Source organism: Triticum urartu, chromosome 4A (genome assembly GCF_056163025.1).
Source record: "Triticum urartu cultivar PI428250 chromosome 4A, HENAU_Tu73, whole genome shotgun sequence".
Classification (NCBI taxonomy): domain Eukaryota; kingdom Viridiplantae; phylum Streptophyta; class Magnoliopsida; order Poales; family Poaceae; genus Triticum; species Triticum urartu.
In genome coordinates this window covers 586,418,868-586,425,326 of record NC_141876.1, presented here as the reverse complement: position 1 = coordinate 586,425,326, position 6,459 = coordinate 586,418,868, and positions in this window count along the sequence as shown.

Here is a 6,459-nt window from a genome sequence, read left to right as displayed (position 1 = left end):
AGGTGAGAAAATAACGATACCCGCCACGAGCCTCAATATTCATCGGACCACATACATCTGTATGTATGATTTCCAACAAATCTGTTGCTCTCTCCATAGTACCGGAGAACGGTGTTTTAGTCATCTTGCCCATGAGGCACGGTTCGCAAGTACCAAGTGATTCATAATCAAGTGGTTCCAAAAGTCCATCAGTATGGAGTTTCTTCATGCGCTTTACACCGATATGACCTAAACGGCAGTGCCACAAATAAGTTGCACCATCATTATCAACTCTGCATCTTTTGGCTTCAACATTATGAATATGTGTATCACTACTATCGAGATTCAATAAGAATAGACCACTCTTGAAGGGTGCATGACCATAAAAGATATTACTCATATAAATAGAACAACCATTATTCTATGATTTAAATGAATAACCGTCTCGCATCAAACAAGATCCACATATAATGTTCATGCTTAACGCTGGCACCAAATAACAATTATTTAGGTCTAATACTAATCCCGAAGGTAGATGTAGAGGTAGCGTGCCGACTGCGATCACATCGACTTTGGAACCGTTTCCCACGCGCATCGTCACCTCATCCTTAGCCAATCTTCGCTTAATCCGTAGTCCCTGTTTCGAGTTGCAAATATTAGCAACAGAACCAGTATCAAATACCCAGGTGCTACTGCGAGCATTAGTAAGGTACACATCAATAACATGTATATCACATATACCTTTGTTCACCTTCCCATCCTTCTTATCCGCCAAATACTTGGGGCAGTTCCGCTTCCAGTGACCAGTCTGCTTGCAGTAGAAGCACTCAGTTTCAGGCTTAGGTCCAGACTTGGGTTTCTTCTCTTGAGCAGCAACTTGCTTGCTGTTGTTCTTGAAGTTCCCCTTCTTCTTCCCTTTGCCCTTTTTCTTGAAACTAGTGGTCTTGTTGACCATCAACACTTGATGCTCCTTCTTGATTTCTACCTCCGCAGCTTTCAGCATTGCGAAGAGCTCGGGAATAGTCTTATTCATCCCTTGCATATTATAGTTCATCACGAAGCTCTTGCAGCTTGGTGGCAGTGATTGGAGAATTCTGTCAATGACGCAATCATCTGGAAGATTAACTCCCAATTGAATCAAGTGATTATTATACCCAGACATTTTGAGTATATGCTCACTGACAGAACTGTTCTCCTCCATCTTGCAGCTATAGAACTTATTGGAGACTTCATATCTCTCAATCCGGGCATTTGCTTGAAATATTAACTTCAACTCCTCGACCATCTCATATGCTCCATGACGTTCAAAACGTCGTTGAAGTCCCGATTCTAAGCCGTAAAGCATGGCACACTGAACTATCGAGTAGTCATCAGTTTTGCTCTGCCAGACGTTCATAACATCTGGTGTTGCTCCAGCAGCAGGCCTGGCACCTAGCGGTTCTTCCAGGACGTAATTCTTCTGAGCAGCAATGAGGATAATCCTCAAGTTACGGACCCAGTCCGTGTAATTGCTACCATCATCTTTCAACTTTGCTTTCTCAAGGAACGCATTAAAATTCAACGGAACAACAGCACGAGCCATCTATCTACCATCAACATAAACAAGCAAGATACTATCAGGGACTAAGTTCATGATAAATTTAAGTTCAATTAATCATATTACTTAAGAACTCCCACTTAGATAGACATCCCTCTAATCCTCTAAGTGATTACGTGATCCAAATCAACTAAACCATGTCCGATCATCACGTGAGATGGATTAGTTTCATTGGTGAACATCATTATGTTGATCATATCTACTATATGATTCACGCTCAACCTTTCGGTCTCCGTGTTCCGAGGCCATATCTGTATATGCTTGGCTCGTCAAGTATAACCTAAGTATTCCGTGTGTGCAACTGTTTTGCACCCGTTGTATTTGAACGTAGAGCCTATAACACCCGATCATCACGTGGTGTCTCAGCACGAAGAACTTTCGCAACGATGCATACTCAGGGAGAACACTTCTTGATAATTTAGTGAGAGATCATCTTATAATGCTACCGTCAATCAAAGCAAGATAAGATGCATAAAAGATAAAAATCACATGCAATCAATATAAGTGATATGATATGGCCATCATCATCTTGTGCTTGTGATCTCCATCTCCGAAGCACCGTCGTGATCACCATCGTCACCGGCGCAACACCTTGATCTCCATCGTAGCATCATTGTCGTCTCGCCAATCTTATGCTTCCATGACTATCGCTACCGTTTAGTGATAAAGTAAAGCATTACAGCGCGATTGCATTGCATACAATAAAGCGACAACCATATGGCTCCTGCCAGTTGCCGATAACTCGGTTACAAAACATGATCATCTCATACAATAAAATTTAGCATCATGTCTTGACCATATCACATCACAACATGCCCTGCAAAAACAAGTTAGACGTCCTCTACTTTGTTGTTGCAAGTTTTACGTGGCTGCTACGGGCTTAAGCAAGAACCAATCTTACCTACACATCAAAAACCACAACGATAGTTTGTCAAGTTGGTGCTGTTTTAACCTTCGCAAGGACCGTGCATAGCCACACTCAGTTCAACTAAAGTTGGAGAAACTGTCACCCGCAAGCCACCTCTGTGCAAAAGCACGTCGGGAGAACCGGTCTCGCGTAAGTGTACGCATAATGTTGGTCCGGGCCGCTTCGTCCAACAATACCGCCGAACCAAAGTATGACATGCTGGTAAGCAGTATGACTTATATCGCCCACAACTCACTTGTGTTCTACTCGTGCATATAACATCAACATATAAAACCTAGGCTCGGATGCCACTGTTGGGGAACGTAGTAATTTCAAAAAAATTCCTACGCACACGCAAGATCATGGTGATGCATAGCAACGAGAGGGGAGAGTATGATCTACGTACCCTTGTAGATCGCAACAGAAGCGTTGACGCAACATAGAGGAAGTAGTCGTATGTCTTACCGATCCGACCGATCCAAGTACCGTTACTCCGGCACCTCCGAGTTCTTAGCACATGTACAGCTCGATGACGCTCCCCGGGCTCCGATCCAGCAAAGCTTCGGGGATGAGTTCCGTCAGCACGACGGCGTGGTGATGGTGATGATGTTCTACTGACGCAGGGCTTCGCCTAAGCACTGCAACGATATGACCGAGGTGGAATATGGTGGAAGGGGGCACCGCACACGGGTAAGGAACGATCACGAGGATCAACTTGTGTGTTCTAGGGTGCCCCCTTGCCTCCGTATATAAAGGATCCAAGGGGGGGTGCGGCCGGCCCTAGAGGAGGCGCGCAGGAGGAGTCCTACTCCTACCGGGAGTAGGACTCCCCTCCCTCTTCCTTGTCCAAGTAGGAGAGGTGGAAGGAGAGAAGGAAAGGGGGGGGGGGCGCCGCCCCTCCCTCCTTGTCCAATTCGGACTAGGGGGAGAGGGGGCGCGCGGCCTGCCCTGGCAGCCCCTTCCTCTTCTCCACTTTAGGCCCATAAGGCCCATTAACCCCCGGGTGGTTCCGGTAACCCCCCGGTGCTCCGGTTTTATCCGAAACTTCCCCGAAACGCTTCCGGTGTCCGAATATAGTCATCTAATATATCAATCTTTATGTCTCGACCATTTCGAGACTCCTCGTCATGTCCGTGATCACATCCGGGACTCCGAACTAACTTCGGTACATCAAAACGCATAAACTCATAATAACTGTCATCGTAACGTTAAGCGTGCGGACCCTACGGTTTGAGAACAATGTAGACATGACTGAGACAAATCTCCGGTCAATAACCAATAGCGGGACCTGGATGCCCATATTGGCTCCTACATATTCTACGAAGATCTTTATCGGTCAGACCGCATAACAACATACGTTGTTCCCTTTGTCATCGGTATGTTACTTGCCCGAGATTCGATCATCGGTATCCAATACCTAGTTCAATCTCATTACCGGCAAGTCTCTTTACTCGTTCTGTAATACATCATCTCGCAACTAACACATTAGTTGCAATGCTTGCAAGGCTTATGTGATGAGCATTACCGAGAGGGCCCAGAGATACCTCTCCGACAATCGGAGTGACAAATCCTAATCTCGAAATACGCCAACCCAACATGTACCTTTGGAGACACCTGTAGAGCTCCTTTATAATCACCCATTTACATTGTGACGTTTGGTAGCACCCAAAGTGTTCCTCCGGCAAAGGGGAGTTGCATAATCTCATAGTCATAGGAACATGTATAAGTCATGAAGAAGCAATAGCAACATACTAAACGATCGGGTGCTAAGCTAATGGAATGGGTCATTTTAATCAGATCATTCAACTAATGATGTGATCTCGTTAATCAAATAACAACTCTTTGTTCATGGTTAGGAAACATAACCATCTTTGATTAACGAGCTAGTCAAGTAGAGGCGTAATAGTGACACTTTGTTTGTCTATGTATTCACACATGTATTATGTTTTCGGTTAATACAATTATAGCATGAATAATAAATATTTATCATGATATAAGGAAATAAATAATAACTTTGTTATTGCCTCTAGGGCATATTTCCTTCAGTAGACTCATAAAGGATTCATGTAATCCGCTTTCAGCAGACGAGATTCTCTCCATCACCGTACCCATCAGCATACGGTGCTCTTCTGAGATGGCCGCTCGCCCCACCAACTCCCTCAGAACGTCCGACCACACACCAGGCGGTGCCGGACTCTTTTGTATGCTCTCTTCGGGAGCCGGACAATGGGGACTTCGGGGGTCTGCGGGATTACCTTCTGGCCTCACCAGATCCGGAGAGTCCTTCCGCGACGACACTTCGGGGTCACCCGCTTCTGGAGTGGAGGAGTCCGGGGGAGGCTTTTCGCTCTCCATCATCTCTCAAAGAAGATCCCCCGAAGACGAGCTCATTTGAGAGGGGCTAAGGCCCGAACTGCAAGATATATGCGGTTGTTATTTTCTCAGAGGAAAGAGATAGCATACCCTTACTATTAAAATATTTTTGGATCACTTACGACTCGTTGGAGGGCTGATCCCCCCGCGGACTTTGTGCGGCAAAAGCACCCCCCCAAAGCAGGACCCTCCGTGGGAGACTTCTTCTCCCATTTGGAGGCTTCGGCTTCCGGATCCTCGGAAGCAGTCCTTTTCCTCCCCCGGTCGTCCTCCTTCATGGAGACGCTCGTTCCCTCGGTTGGAACGAGCAGCGATAGGGGCCCGCGTCTGCCCGTATTATTCCCCCCGGTATCTTCCTTCAAGGGCTTCGGGCAAGGTGCGACCTCGAGCATCTTCTCCAATACCGGATTTTCCAAACCCTCGGGGAGGGGGGCCAAACACCGAATCATCTTCGCATTTGTTAACCAGTCCTGGTCAAAAAGTGAATTCTCAGAAATAACTTCGAATAAAAGACAGTGTGTTCGGCTAGAGGATTTCTTACTTGTTCGGCGGCACGGTTACTGCTCAGGCCCACGTCCTCGTTAAGATCTGGACATTCCACTTGAGGTCCGAAGAATGACTTGTACATCTCCTCGTGTGTCAGGCCGAGGAAACTCTGAACGGCACGTGGTCCCTCTGGGTTGAACTCCCACAAGCGAAGGGGCCGGCGTTTGCAAGGCTGGACTTGACGAACCAGCATAACTTGTATTACCGCAACCAAACTAAAATCTCCCTCGAAGAGATATCGGATGCGGCTTTGTAGTATAGGCATGTCCTTGGCTGGACCCCAGCTCAGACCCCTGCTAATCCATGACATTAGTTGTGGTGGGGGGCCCGAGCGGAAAGCGGGGGCAGCCGCCCACTTGGCACTTCTGGGAGCCGTGACGTAAAACCACTCTCGTTGCCATAATTCAGACACCTCTAGAAAGGAACCTGTCGGCCATGGAGCTCCTGCCATCTTGCCTATTGATGCACCTCCGCACGCTGCATGTTGCCCCTCGATCATCTTCGGCTTTACTTCAAAGGTCTTGAGCCACAGGCCGAAGTGAGGGTAACGCGGAGGAAGGCCTCACACACGACAATAAATGTCGTGATGTGGAGAAAGGAGTCCGGAGCTAGATCGTGGAAATCTAGCCCGTAATAGAACATCAAACCCCTGACGAAAGGATCCAGAGTGAGGCCTAGACCTCGGAGGAAATGGGTGACGAACACAACATTCTCGTTGGGTTCGGGAGTAGGGATGATCTGCCCTCGAGCAGGTAGCCGATGCGAAACCTCGGTGGTCAGGTATCTGGCCTCCCTCAACTTCTTAATGTCCTCTTCCGTAACGGAGGAGGGCGTCCATCGGCCTTGAAAGCTGGATCCGGACATGGTTGAAGGTCCGGAGCACCTAACCTGGGCTTTGGGTGTTAGAACTCGAGGCGGGGGAAGGGTTTGATTGAGCACGAGAGGGAAAAAGCAAAAGCCTTGTCCCCTTATAAAGAGGGTGAATATCAAGTGTCCTCTCCGTAGCCGTTTGGGACTTGCCTATAATCTAGGAGTCCTAGACACGGTTGGGTTACCC